The following is a 16351-nucleotide window of genomic DNA, read 5'->3' on the forward strand; positions in this document are numbered from 1 at the left end:
TACGCGGACGTCGAGGATTGAAATCGGTATAATTCCGACGGAACTAAACGAATTTGCGGAAAATTTATCCGACAGCTATTATCTGCATCTGTTGTCTACAGCTATTACGGCGCTCTTGTTACAATGTAAACATGTGAATATTATTTTATTTTCTCGCCTCCTCTCTCTCTCTCTCTCTCTTCCTCTCTTTCTGTTTCTTTCTATTCGTCTCTCTATCTCTTTGTCTCTCTTTCTCTGTCAGTATTTTTCTGTCCCTCTATCTGTCCGTATCTCTGTCTGTCTTTTTCTTTCTTTCTCTCTCTCTCTTGCTTTCTCTATCTGGCAGTTATTCTTGACTTTACTGACGAAGAAGAAGGAGAAAACCGTTTCTACGCGCATTCTTCAAGCAATCCGAACGTAATTTCGCGAAAAAACATCTCGCATCTTCGCAAAGTGACGGCAATACCTGATCGAAAAAAAGCAGTTCGCAGCCAGTGATTCACAACATTGAAATTTATAGCCGCTGGAATTGCAGTGGCGCAATGGCTATTGCTCTTGCGCTGAAATTTTTATTCACCTTTAACGATTGCGCCGAGAAAATCAAAGTAACCCTCTGTCGTTTGCGCGCCACTGTCGTGGAGACAAGCGCGCGCAGCGCAGCTACGGCTTCTCAAAGATAACGATGTACGCGCGAGTAATCAAAGGAGCCTAAGACTTAAATAGCCAGCGAGCTCCGATGAAAGAAGTTTTGGCTCAATGAGAATATTAAAGCAGCCGCGCTGAATGCCGAGCTAACTATATCCAGGAACTATATGCAGGAAGAACGAGTTCGCTCGATTCTGTGAGGCTCTTAATAGTAAGAATATTTAGACGCCTCATTACATTGTAATTGTCAATTGGCCGCAAGTAGTTAATTATCGGTGTTTGACTGCAATGCGGAGGAGCACCAAATATCCCCGAGACTTTACACGGTCGTTTCGAAAACAACATCAGCTGCCGCTCGCGTAACTAACATCGAAGTCTTAGAGGCAAAAGAAGACCTAAAGTAGTGTTCTTTTAGGTTGCAACAATAATTGTGAAGTTGCTCAACGCTGAATACTTTGTCGGCTGATGTAAATCTGTGTAAACGTGTAACAGAAGAGATGAAAACGAGCTCAAATAATTTACTTAATTTATATATCGTGCGCGCATATTAAAACGGATATAACAATCTTTTCCCAAGAGTGTCATCAATTAAGCATTTTCTCGAGCGGGAATGCAAACGTGAAAACACGCTGCAGTTCGATTGGTCTCGCTACCTCGTAAATAATGCAATTTATTATTGTTTTTCGTGTGCACACTTTGTTAGACGTCCCGTTAAACATTCGCATTGAAATTCGTAATTAAAATTATCGCGGGTACAACAAGCGGGCGTTATCGCGAATTAAATGTTGCGCGAGATAAAGCCGAGCGCGGCCGAAATTATTTATTAACAGGAATTGTATTTAAAACACGGTGCTGATACGCCCTGCGTCGAGATCGTCTGTCTTCTACAAAACGCTCGAAAAACACGATCCCAGAGGGACTCTCGCAATTTTTTTTTCTCTACATTTCTAAACGTTACTCGCACTACGTGCAATATTTTCATTCTGTTCTCTGCGTGCATTTAGTCGCGAAACAATTAAAAAATCGCAGATTTAATTAAATTATCATCATGAAATTAAAAAATATATATAAACGGTATCGTTTCTGTTTCTCTCTCTCTTCTCTCCCTCTTTTTCTCTTTTGCTCGCGCTCCCTCGCTTGCGGGAGGTAGGAGAGTACAAATACAACCAACATATTTTGTACGTTTAAAATATCATGTCTGCGGCCTTAAAATATTCGAACATTATTTATACGTTGATTTTCTATACGTGGACACGACAGATATATAAAAGAATTCGCCACGTAATGCGCATCCCACTCCGATGAATGGGATGCGCCGTTCTCTCCTTTCTTCTTTTATTTTTCGCGAAATGGATTTTTTGCCAGTTATCCGCATTATTCGCATGGTTGACTGCTTGAGCGGCTTTCGTGCTGCGGCAAGCCAGACCAACACTTCCCGCGGATTTTACCCGAGGATTTCTTGCCGAGCTGTTGCCATTCAGAATGTAACTCCGCCGAGAGTCGCAATATGACTGTCTGAATGCGCGTAATTCTTTAACACAATTATTCTGAATACGTGACTGCGATGCCAACGGGATGATTAAGACTTCGCTCGTCGAGCGGGAAAAACGCAGCGGCGAGGAAAATTTGCTCATTTTCATTAAGCGCGCGAAGAAGCACGGAAGAATTTACCCCTTTGCGAAACAACTGTCCTTGAGGATCTGTCCGATCGTCGTTTCCCCAAAAAATTCCGACACTTTCCGCGTTTTTCATTAAAAAAAATATTTTGCTGGTCCAAGTAAAATTGTAAATGTTACAGTTACAATTTATCGCCGTCTTTTATATCTAGAAAATTGGCTGTAATTATGCATGATCCAACTCGTACTTACGCAATTCACATAAAGTATGTTTAAAGAATAATGAAAATAAAAATTTAATATATGATTTAAAAAATATAGACAATACTGAAGTTCTTTGCAATGAATTGAGAAGTCAAGATAGTCACTGATAAGTTATAACCTGAAAAAAGTGGGTAAAAACAACGCAACCAGTAGAAAATGGCGCAACTAGTAGAAGATAAAAATTATTCTTGAATTAATTTTAGGCGTCTATAAGGCGTCTTATAAGGCTTGGATCTTTTTTGTTTTGTAAAAAGATGTATGAATTGATAACAAAACTTTAAAAAGCGTAATTTCGTAGACTGGATTAATCTTGCATAATTACAGTCAATTGTCTGTGATACGTGGAACTTACAGCAGCAGCATTCTAGCAATATCTGCCAGTTTAGGTGGGTGTGAAGATTATACATTTGTTTGTTTCTCATCACTGGTCTTTTTTGTTTAGCACGCTTAATTTTTATAAGATGTGTGACTGACTTTGATCTGAATGATATCTACGTTTCTTGCTGAATTTTGCGAATGGTTCAGATATAAATTCTGTTTCTGTCTGTCATCTGTATCAATCAAATGCAAGACATATGCGACATCGCAGTACCTGCTAATCATTTACCCATCTTAGCGAATTCCTGGTGTCTAAATAATTTTTGGCTATAACTGCAAGACCATTCCCTTTAAGTAATTCGTAGTCCCCGAGTTCATTGTGTCACCCAGTATACAAAACCGGGCGTGGGTCACGAACGCCACATGCTAACGGAATTTTTCCGTCAGCGGGTCGAAAGACAGCTCTCAAAGTTCCGCGAAGGCAATAGGGTCGCCGGCGGCGCGTTCGCCGAAGAATCTCTATATTTTCGACGCGCCAGAGAGATATTAAAGGTCCACCGTCTGCCACCGTAGGAATCTACTGCTGCAACGTGGCGCTCGTCGATGAAGTTCCTCGATGGAACCTTCGTACCGTAAACGCGCGGGCTTATCGTGTTAAAAAACGAAGTGACCCAGATCCACGTGATGTCCCCCTCCGGTAGCTGATACGGTTGGAGGCTAAGCTAAAAATAATGCCACCTGCTTGAATGTCGCGGGCTCGTCTTGCCCGCGTCTCCCTTCCCCCGAATTAATCCAGAAAGATAATCACTCGCGTGGAAATTCGCGAACGGTGGTCTCGGCGTCAGATGGCCAGAACCGTCAATCGCGGCACAGTACTGCCAGTCGACGTCGAGCTACCCACAAGTTCGACCACAGAGAAATAATATCTTTTCACGTGAACGTCACGTACACTGAGGTAAAAAAAGCAGTTGGATCGACAAAATCGGCGGTCGCCCGTCTCTTCAGGGAAATATCGTGTCTATTGAACAAATTATGCGTCAGTGCATTCAAAAAAATGATCTTGCTGTCACAGCGAAAATTATCTAGATACGAGAGATTGACCAAGATGGATAAGTGACTAGGAAATACTGCGATATTGAATGCGTTTTGTATTTAAGGGGACTGGAGGATCAGATTGCCTGAAAATCGTGCTTGTTTTTTCACAATTTTTTATGACAAACTGAATGAATATGCGAAAATGTTATTTTGACGTGTATTTATACAACATATAAAGAGAAAAAAAATATAATTTTGATGATCAAATACTCAATATAAGTGTATGGTACGTACAGTTAAAATATATTTCGTTTTTCTTTTCAAGGTCGTCATTTTGCAGTAATATCTTGACTCTCGGTGATTCAATTAAGCTGAATTTTAGATAGAAAATTTCTGTAGCTTATCGTTATCGTGTGAATCAAACTCGTGAAAATATTTAATTTTAAAATATTAATTTTTTTATTATAAAAGAACTGGAAATTTAATGATATTCCATTAAAATATTTGCAATTTTGTTAACTTTTGCTCAGTTTCTATTATAGTGGTTCACACGATAACGACAAATTTACGGAAATTTTCTATCTAAAATTCATCTTAATTGAACCATCAAGATATTATTGCAAAATAACGACCTTGAAAAGAAAAACGAAATATATTTGCATGTACCATACACTTATATTGAGTATTTGATCATCAAAATTATATTTTTCTTCTCTTTATATGTTGTATAAATGCACGTCAAAATAACACTTTTACATATTTATTCAATTTGTCATAAAAAATTGTGAAAAAACAAGCACGATTTTCAGGCAATCTGACCCTCCAGTTCCCTTAATTCTTTGGAGCACGGTCCTTTTACTGTGAGATAACCTATTAGAATAAAATCATAGTTTCAGGCATAGCGATCTCGCAATCACCGCTCAGCATATGCATAGTGATGGAAATATTTTGTTGCACGGTGTTCGCATGTAATTATTTTGTAAAAGTAGGAAAATAGAAAATATTAATTTCAAAAGAAATGATCTCTTGGGTTGTCATTCTAGACATGTGACATGAATATTTTATTAGAGTCCGAATTTTCAAGGTCTGTGCTTCAAAGTGTTAATCAATACAGATGACAGAGACAGAATTTCTGTCTGAATGATTTGTGAAGTTTAGCAAGAAAGTCTCTCTGTGGCGTCCATCCAGATTAAAGTCAGTAACACTTACAAATTGACCGTAATAGACAAAAGGATTAGTTGTGAGAGACAAACGAACGTATGATCCTCACACCCATTTAAAGAAAGATATTAAAAATAAGTTATTTTTAGCCCATTGATGAATTTATAGGAAGATATTAAAAATAAATTATTTTTAGCCTATTGATGGAACCCATCAAAACTGATGTAATCTTAACTAATCCTTGGAAACTTTTCGAACATATAAATTTATATAATACTTGAAACAAGTAACATTTACTCGAATGCAGTATGAATTGTTCTGCATGTACTAAGAGATTCAGATGTGTAGTTCATGTTATAGTGCTTTCAATGCGGCAAACTATTTTTCACTTCGCTCAACAGTTTTTCCTTGAAAAATTCGAGAAAAAGAGGCATTTTTATCTCGCGCAAACCACTACCTTCTCTTGATGGGCCGTTGTGGTCGCGCGAACGTTTGATCATGACTACGTAATATGCACTGAGCCTGCTAAAAAGTGCATGGAAATGGTCTACTGGGTTAGGCGTCTAAAAAAAATTGCGCGAAGTAACAGTCGTGCTCAAACGGCAAAGGTCGCGAAAGTAGAACGGGAATAGACTACGGTGAGGTTGCTGAAACCCAAAATCCGGTATGCGAGGCTGGCTGGTTGGCTGCGGCGAAACGAACCGGGAATTATTTCCGCGACGGATCCCGCGGGATTCGCGAGAGACTGTCGCTGCGGAAGAATCGTTCGATTTCGTAGATCGAAACTCCGCGTCCGTCCGACGATTGTTATTGGCCGAGGGGAAGAGAGATCGATGCGCGAGTAAAGAGGGGCCAATCCATGAAAACAAACGAAAGATTCCGCAGATCGTGAAATCTCCCGAGAAATGTTCCGTCAGGGTCGGAGCCGCGCAACGACGAAAAACATTTAACTCCACTGCTGTGAGGGGTTGGAAGTGAACGCGAGGGGGCGAAGGTATGAATCTCGCACGGCTATGTAATGGTATTTCGTTAGATTTAAATTCGCTAATATATTTGCACTCCCGGCTTTGAGCGTTACGAAGTCCCCCTTTTTCAGCAAATCATGATTATACTCGAAAATACGCCGCACATCGATGATGCATGCGACAGAGAGTCGGACTTTTGCGCCATACGCGAGAGATTTAAGATTGAAACAGACTGAAAAATACAGGTTGCATGCGCGCGTTACTTCGTCTGAGAATCAAATGATGTCCAAAAGTCCTCGCGTGTCGTCGGCCCTGTTTCCTCCTCGAGAAAAAGGTGTCAGGACGCATTTCGGAGCTGAACGAACACAGACGAAGACAGACGGTATGATAATGAATCTGACGGATGTGTAATGCGAGATTTAATGTCGCAAGAAGAGTCGTATTTGATATTCATCCCCGGCGGAAGCCAATCTTCGATCTGAAGATCATTCACAGCACGTGTTCTTGTCTTCGCGTCGGCGCGATTATCGCAAATGATCGATTCCTGCAAATGATGCTTTTCTCGTGATCTCCCTGGCGTTTCTTCATTCAGAAAATATTTCCCTAATTTACTTCCGCTCAGTCTCTCAAATTCAGATGTTTCTGATTCATTTTTATACGGCGTGAATTATTCGATTATTTTATCTCCTCCCTCCCCATTACTGCACATACATAAGTGATTATCTCGTGTTCGAGCAAGCAAACGAACAAACAAAACGAAGAGTATGCTAATAGACCGGAAACACGGCGCATTTGAAAGTTTCAAGCCGCATTAGCATAGCGTATAAGATTTATGGGAGGGTTGATATTCATTGCGCCTCCGCAAAATAGGTCTCGCGAAGTAATCGCGCAAACTTGTCACACGTTACCATTCCGCTTCTAAGTACTCGCGGAACACAGATTATTCCACATCGGGATTATGGAGTCTGGCGCACCGAATTAGAGCAAACTAGACGCGCCACGCGGAAGAGCTCGTTTTCCACAATGGCAGTGTTTCGAGCTCTTGACAGGCCTGACACGTCAGACTCATCTGTCAAGCTGCACGAACAATGTGCAGAGCCGGGAAGACTTATGGGAGGACCGTTGAAGTTGTGCGCCTCGGTTTGATCGCGAGTCAGTTGCTCCTCGACGAGGATTGAAACGTGTCGTGGCGAACTGACGACCGTAGCGAGATCCTATCCGAGACGTACGATACTACATTCTTATTTTCATCGGGTAAGCTTCTTGTCTAAACGGAAAATCTCGTTTACGTGAGCTAACACGATTTGGCCAGAGAGACTTAAGAAAATGTCAGGGCAGACTTAAGAAAATCTCGAGCCCAGCCAATTGAATTGTGTGACATAAGTAAGATCACATGACTCGACCGACTGAACTTTAAATCGAATCTCTTTAAATTTTCTTTAAGTGAGCGTGAAAACTTGAGGAGTCGATGCTAGAGGAGAATCTCGGGAAACAATATTGCACAAACAACTTTACCTCACTTAGTTTGTACAAATGATTGCAAAATATTGCCAATTTCTGCATGTTAGACTTTCTCCTTCTAAAAAGATTTATAAAGACAATATTATGAATTATCGTTAAGTTTGTTTTGATTCTCTTTACAACATTACGGATAAGAGAGAAAATATGGTTTTATTTAGAAAATTAATGAGTTTTTTACGAAAAGAGTTCATTTTCGGAATTTTTATTGTTGCATGTTATTGCCGTTTAAAAACTGACCAGTATCTAAAACTTTTCTCTGCCTGATCATTGCAACTGACAAAAATAATAGATTTAATAGATATCGTCACGATAAATACCTGTACATTTTAATTATACATTTAATCATTGCTCCTAATTCCAATTAATAGTGTATATTAATTATAATAGTTATAATTTTTTACAGTAGTTATATATAATATAACTTTATTAACTTAATTATATATTATATAACTTTTATCACACACAAATTTAATAATTCTATTTAGATTAATTATATAACTTATTCAATTATTTAGAGTTAGAGTGTGTAGGCGATAAGCAAATATTAAGTAATCTAAAAACAAAATTTTTAATAATACAGATCAGTAGATAAATGTATTAAACGGTAAAGAAAACAAAAAGTTTTTCCTGCTTATAAAATTTCTTTATTATTTCTTTTTATTTCACACGCTTTCTTAGAAGTATAAATTTATGCTTTTATACCTGGAATACATGATACGTCGCTGTCTACGTCTTGGCATCCTACATCGTAGCCTTTCAATCCAGCATCTTGCTCCCGGCTGCTTCGTCGTTTCGTATAATCGACTCGTGTTACTGAAACTCGCGTAGACGCAATTCGATTGGAGAGGCACGTATTAATTAACACGATTAATTAACCGCGTATTAATTAACTGACGAGAGCTCTATTGAGTATTTTAAGATTCGATGAAGTCACCCGATAGAAATTGAAACCAGCACAATATCGGATCGCTGAAATACGTTACAGATGAGAGTATCAAAACAATGAGCAAAAAAAGCAACATTATCTCCTGTCTATCGCCAACCGTCGTCGTTTACCATTGAACGGCCGAGTCATGACAACAATCAACGCTTTCATAATATTCCGGACTTTCGAGCAGGTCGAACGTGCGTCGCGTAGTTTTTCTAGTGTTCCCATTCCGTTGCGAGTCAGCGAGCGACGCGCACGTGTAGATATGTCGTTACGTTAATTATATCATTCGGGCGAAAATATTTCGTCGGCTCGTCAAATATTTGATCGAATTCTCATCGACATCGCGTTAAACTATAACATACGTCTCTCCAATCAAATCTGCGCGAGTGTCAGTGCCGCGAGTGAGTTCCAAGTGCTACTTTGAAGCAGCCAGGAATCACGATGCTGGGTCCGGGAATTAGAACGTCGGCAGCGATACATCATAAGTTTTCAGGTATGTGAAGTCGTTTATTATACTGGAAGCTTCCGATTTTAGTAGACATTTTTTGACGACTTATTTGCTCACTAAATCTCTTGGAGTGAAAAGTGACAATATTCTCAGTCGAGGCGACAGTGAAAATACTGCCACTTGAAACTACAAGAGTGAATGTTTCATGCAAGATTAGAGCGAATCCCGGCCCCATATGGACGAATGTTTCCATCGATTCGAGTGAATATGTTCCTTTGATGGTGAAATGCATCAGTTTCGCTCTTCAATTCTGAGTGAAAATATTCACCAAACGATTTAGAACGGAGAATTCACTTTACGAATGAAAAATAACTTGAATTCGCGAGTGACTCGGCCGTCGTTCTACTTTTCAAGCGAAATTTCACTCCAAGGAATTTAAAGAAGAGATCTATCTGAATCAAAATATAGTTTAGAATTCTATCATTTTATGTCATCCATCCATAATTATATCTTCATGAATCTTTAATTACTTGTCAATCTGTATCTGTAGTCAAGTATTTTATACAAACAAAAATACCGCTCCAAATAATCGAATATATACTAAAAAAATTTTTTTGCTACTTCAAGTAGGATTCTATAAGCGTCACAATTAAAATTTATTATTGTCTTTTGTATTTGCCAGAAAATTGTCCGTGGTATACGTAGAATATACAGCATTTTAGCAATATCTGCTGGCCTTTAAATCCCATTATCAATTATTAATCTGACTTTAATCTGGATGGGCATCGCAGAGAGATTTTATTACTAAATTTTACAAATAGTTTAGACATAAATTCTTTGTTATCTATATTGATCTATACTGATACAAAACATATGCGACATCGTAATGTTTGCTAGTCATTTATCTATCTTAGCTAATTTTATAATAAATCTTAACTGATTTTTCGTGTTTAAAGATAAATTTCGATATGACATTAAGACCATTTTTCAAAAATAGAATATCCGAATAACCGAATATTAAACAATTTTTAAATCAATCCTCCTTTCTTAATCTCAACATGTATGTGGAGAAAACAGCACAAGGAATTGTTTGTATTATCTAAGACAATATTAGCTTGTATAATGTGCCTCGAGATGCTCCACTCAAGTTTCACTCAAAATAACACTTTACTGGTAGAGGTAGAATTCTAAATGTCATAGTTGAAATTCATCGCTGTTTTTGTATATCTGCTAAAAGCTTGTGGTACGTAAAATTTACAGCAACAGCATTCTAGCAATATTTGCAGGCAAATTTTCATCTCGTTTTGATTTATCTAACCTTAATCTGGATAGGCGTCACAGAGAAACTTTCTTACTAAATTTTACAAATAGTTCGGGGGTATATATTTAATATAATAATTATTATAATAGTTACAATTATATATATATATATATATATATATATATATATATATATATATATAATGTGTTAATCATACATATATATATATATATATATATATATATATATGATTAACACATAATTATATCTATATAATTAATTATTTTATAATAGTTCTGATATAAATTCTGCCTCTGTCACCTATATTAATTAAATATAAAATATATCGCAGTGTTTGCTAATCATTTATCCATCTTAGCTAATTTCTCGTATCTGAGTAATTTTCGCTACAACTGCAAGACTATATTTTTGAGTGCTCGTGCTAGAAGTTTGACGAAATATGCGGGGTTAACGTAGTGCTAAAATTTCGGGTCGAGTAACCTATATTAACACGGTGCGTACTCAAGTATCGATTAATCTTCGATCCGTGGCTAGAGATTGCATAAATTTCTAGCATAATTCCGCGACGAGAGTGCCAACGCTGACGGTAGAGCGAGAGAATCCGGACAAAAGTACTTGATGACAAAAAATACAAGATTACAAAAAAATACCAGACAGTCTATTAGTCATTTCGCGAAGCAACGAGGCCAAGCGACGTCGCGTCGCGACGAATGAAAAGAACGTTCAATCAGACTCGACCTAATCTGGCAGCATTAACTGGTGGCACCCTGATCGTGGTACGTCGGTCCGAGTCAAGATTGCGCCCGGAAGCGTTCCGTGAAAATACGTAAACCTCTTTTTAACCCCTTTTCTAACAGAGACGAATCCTTTTACGGCTAACTAAAATCGCGATTTGTTACTTCCATTTTGCGAACGCCCCATTTACGATCTGGCACATTTAACGAGCGTCGCTTTACGAGCGACATTGTTTAACGATTGCTGCTTTACAGCGCCCGGCGTTGCTTAACGATTCCGCCGTTGTGCTTTTTCATATATCGACGGGAAAATAGGGAGTGCAAAAAAGAGGGTGAAAGAAAAAAGAGAGGGAGAGGAAGGGGAGGAAGAGGGGGATGGCTGAGCTGAGAAGTGAGAGGAATGTTTCATAGGCGACGATAAAGTCTCAATCGCTTCGTCAAAAAGCACTTTGTATCCCTGGTTGCGGGAGATACTTTTTTATGGCTTTCCGGCGCCGGTAAGCAGCCGAATCTTATACGACGGAATTCCATCACTGACGATTAATACAAATTTGTGAAGCGCTCTCTGTTGACGCGCGCGCTCTCAGAAATATCGCTTTCCCGTACTTTCTTTTTTACCCTATCTGTGATGTATTCTGTAACTATTACTTGAACTTAATCCTCTGAAGCATTTAACGATTTAAGCTCGCGGAGATGATACTCAAACGGAAAAGAAAGTAATATGCGAAGATCGAAATTGGTCGAAGTAACGCGATATCTGTTTGCCCTTTCTGTGTGCACATTTCTGCCACCCACTGATTCATTCTGAATCCCCTGTGTATACAGTACATACAATTGACAACTATACATGACAATTTACGTCATGTACAATTGTCAATTGTGTGTAGTGCATTTGACAGAAAATGGAGAATGAATCAGTGACAGAAATGTGCACACGGAAAGGGCAAACGGATATCACGTTACTTCGACCTAAAATCAATTTCGATCTTCGCGTATTACAGATTGGAATTACGATAAAAAACAATTTCTATCTTTTCCGTTTGACTATCATCTCTGCGAGCTTAAATCGCTAAATACTGCGGATTTCTCAGATATTTGACCTTTGATCCCTGTGTGCTTCTTACACACGCGAGTTTAAATTACCTCTCCTCTCTGTTTTTAATACTTTTCACCGCGCACTCCGTGAGAGCGGGAATGGTTCATCACGCTCTTGAAAATTCCGTGTGTCTTAGCGTAGTGTTAAAGTAAACATGCACATGGATAAATAAATAACCTTAGGCAAACCGCCAAATTATGTTTGCTTATTCATCTGCACGTTTATACGCCGCGGTCAATCGCTGAAAGTCAGCTGGTCGCTTCACATCGCGGAGCCAACCCGCGCTGCATTACGACGGCGAAACGTTGATAAACTACCAAATGAAATTTTTATAATCTCCGATTAATTGACGCGACCAAGCGCGAATTCGCCGATCGCACTCATTGATCGACGTTTATTGCGTAAAGCGGTTTTATTTCACGACATTACGAAACGTTTACGTCAATAACGCGTAAGCTCTGAGAGCTTGACTTCAATTACACGAATCGTCCCGTGCGACCCACATTTCAATTCGATCGCCATGCATAAAATTACACGAGGAAACCGTTATTCACATAGCTCGCAAAGAAACACCGAAACATACGCGACGCTGCCCGTAATCCTCTTACGTCGCGAAAGAATAAAGAATCCGTGTGACGACTGCGTTATACAGGGGGGAATCATGAAAAGGAAAGAGAAGGAGAGGGGGAGAGAGAGAGAAGAAGAGATAAAGAGGAAGAAAGAAGGAGAAATAGGCTGACACGCAATTTGTATTTTTAATTAAAATCAGATCGACAGTCGCGCATAAATCCGGTTGGATGGCCGGAATGAAATTGTCAATCATAACGACACCGAGAGAAGAATCGTCTTGCGTTGGAGCGAGCACATTTTCACGCGCCGTTGGCTAATTTAATTAAATGCGATTAAGAAGCGGCCGCTCGCCGGGCTACAAGTGTATGGCGTGCATGCGAGTAAGGATAATAACGAATTGACACGATCCCCGTGATCTCTTCTCGTTCAAAGTATCGTCGCGCGTGCAGCGCGTTCACAAAAACGCGCTAACTCTTTCCCCGACGGGGACTAAATTAGATTGAGCACTCGAGCCAATTATGAAATTACAGTACGTATCGTACATCGCGTCACGGCTAAATTAACGTTCGGCCGCGTCTGTTCCCCACGAGAAATTCTTCGACGCCCCTTCCGCCGCTCGTTTCGAAGTTTCTTCAGTCAGGGTACGAGTACTCGGGAAAATATTCTTGCAGTCATAGCGAGAATGTTGCACACTGAAATAATTGTTGATTTATTTCATTATTATAGTGTCATAGTTATTTTTATATATTATATTATATAATAAAAAACTATTTATTATAATTATAGTTATTTAAATAATTATAGTTATTTTTGGCTTCAACTATACTTTTTGTATAGTAAAATAGTAATGGTGACATGCATATAAAATTATTACTACTGACATTGTAATAGTATTTAACAAAAAATGGTTCTATGGAGCATAATTTATAGTAATTATTTGTGACTATACTTGCAAGTATACTATTTTCTTCTCAATATAGATACGAGAATTTAACCAAGAAAAATAAATGCCTAGCAAATACTGCGATATCAAGTATGTTTCGCATTTAATCAATACAGATGACAGAAACAGAATTTACATTTGAACTACTTGTCAAATTTTTTTATGGCATTTATCTAGATTAAGGCTAATCATACTTCTTATACTTTAAAAAGGTATTTACTGGTCCAGGTAGAATTCTAAATCTCAAATTTTTTTAATCTACCAGAAGATTGTGCTACGTGGAATTTACAGCAATTTTTTGTTAAATATTACTATATAATGTCAGTAATAATAATATGTATGTTACTTTTACTACTTTACTGTGCAAAAGATATGACTGAGGCCAAAATTATAATGACTTACATAACTATAATTAACAATAAATAGTTATTTATTATATAATATAGTATATAAAAATAACTATGACCATAATAATGAAATAAATTAGCAAATTCTAGCAATACCTGCAAGCAAACTTAGATGAGTGTGAGGATTATATATTCGTTCGTATTTTGTAATTAATCTTTTTTTTTCTGCTACAGTCGATTCGTATAACAAGTGTGCCTGGTTTTAATTCGGATAGGCATCGTACAGAAAGATTTTTTTGCTAAATTTCACAAATAGTTTAGATAGAAATTCTGACTCTGTGCCATCTATATTGATTAAATATATATATTGATTAACACATACAATATACGATATGTTTGTGCACTGTTTGCTAATTATATTTATTCAACTAGTTATTTATTCAACTAGTTATTCAGCTTAGCTAATTTTTTGTATTTAGATAATTTTCGCTGTATAACTGCAAGATCATTTTTTTAGTATATAAAAATGACTGTAATAGACAAATAAAAGGACTAGCGACGAGAGGCAAACGTATAATCTTCGCGTCCACCTAAATTTCCTTACAGATATTGCTAGAATGCCGCCGCTATAAATTCTATACGTGCCACAGACAATTTTCTAGCATGAAAACAGCGATAGATTTCAACTGTAACTTTTAGAATTCTACCTGGAGCAAAACATTTTTTGAGTGTAGAGAGCGAAGAAGAATCGCTCACGCGGACGTGTCGTGGGCGTTTTATGCGCACATTTAGGCGACGTAAGCCACGAGGAGGCTAATTCGATTTGCTCCGATCTGCGCTTTAGAAATAAACGCTTCTCCGCGCTTTTTATCGCGCTCGCCACGATTAATTCAGCGCGGGTTAAAGTCACTCGATTATGTAAACGTATTTACCGAAGAGCACCTGCCGCGAGACGCCGTACGTTGGCGGCAGCAGGTGTTTTCCAGTCTGCGTTACACGTGCGAGGGAAGTCGAGTAACGGCGTCCGGAAACACGCTGCAAACAGGTATCTAGTGACAACACCGACGAAGAAAATAGATGAGCTTGACGACACACTAACCCGCAGAATAGCCTTAACACGCTATGTAAATGACTCATTAGGGTTTTCCAATCGCACACAGTACTGATTAATCGATTCATCATTATTATTATTATGTTTGTTGAGTATAGAACATTAATTATTACGGTATAGTGTTAATTTTTACGGTAAATTGCACTTTCGATACACTAAAGAAAATATAATCTCATTCTTGGCGGAATTTTCTAATATAGTTTTAAGAGAATTTTTCTGATATATAAAAAGGAAAATATTCTAATCATACACACATACAATATTCTTAAAATTAGAGGAATTTCGTCTTTTCCCGCATTATAAGTCTTGTTTTTCATAGAAATTTCTTCTAGTAAGAGAGCATTCTGCTTCAAGCAAATATATTCTTCTTGAAAGAACTTTTAAAAGAAAAAAGAACTACAACAATATTTAGTTTTAATTAAATTTCTGATTAATAGTCCACTTTATTAGAAAAGAAATATTTCTTTGATAAGATTTTTCCACCCAGGAAAGATATAATTTTATCTTTAGTGGAAATTTTCTTACATATGGCCTCAAAAGAATTCAAAACCAAAAGAAAAATGTTCTAAGTACAATATTTTTAAAGTCAGAGAAATTTTTCTATTTAGAGCACAAGTCTCTTAATAAAAATTTCTTTTTATAAAAGGGTGTTTTATGCTTCAAGTAAATGTATTCCTCTTAATTAAAAAGGAAAAATATTAAAATAATAAAAGTTTTTATTTAGAATGTTTTTATTTAGAATGTATGTAATATATTTTTATTTAGAATGTATGTAATTTTTATTTAGAATATAGGATAACACAGAAAGTGACATTTTGCAAGTACAGAGTTTTTTTACATTAGAATTTTAGTTAAATTTTAGTTTACATTAGAATTTTCCTTTTCTAAGAAAATCCTTTTGTAATATATATGACAGGATGCTCCTAAAAATGGGATTATATTTTGGGTGTAATATATCCAAAAAGCGAACAGCTAATTGTGTTAACAGATTGTTGAATGATTATTTTAAGAAGAAAAGACAATATGTCAAATCAGTAATCTATCGCTGTGTTAGTTTCACGATAACGTCCAGAGACGAGTGTGTACCGTTAGAAAATAAGCTAACAGCCTAACCACTCCGCGTGTTCAGGCCATTCTGTCGTGGTCGATGTGCAAAGTTTGGCTTTTGCGTGTCGTTGCCGCGATCAAAACGCCAAAGCGGCGTTCACGCGGGCAAGCAATGAAAGTTCGGCCGGCCGAATGCACAACGAAACTTTCTTCACTGATCTATAATAGCTTACTTTAAGACAAACTGCTGTCTTATTCTTGTTACGGCAACGGGGCGACTTTGAACGCCGAGACGATCTCCCGAAGTTGAAAAGGATCTTCTGAAATTCTCACCGAGC

The 16351-nt window shown here is 37.7% G+C and overlaps 1 protein-coding gene across 1 annotated transcript in view; it reads left to right on the forward strand.

Moving 5' to 3' along the window:
* The window catches only part of LOC116845568 (PH domain leucine-rich repeat-containing protein phosphatase 2), a 131897-nt gene that overhangs the window by 7207 nt on the left and 108339 nt on the right, over positions 1-16351 (forward strand). The gene's annotated exons all lie outside the window — the stretch shown is intronic.

This window comes from Odontomachus brunneus, unplaced genomic scaffold (genome assembly GCF_010583005.1).
Source record: "Odontomachus brunneus isolate Ranch 3 - 2012 unplaced genomic scaffold, Obru_v1 Obru_scaffold_053, whole genome shotgun sequence".
Taxonomy (NCBI): Eukaryota; Metazoa; Arthropoda; class Insecta; order Hymenoptera; family Formicidae; genus Odontomachus; species Odontomachus brunneus.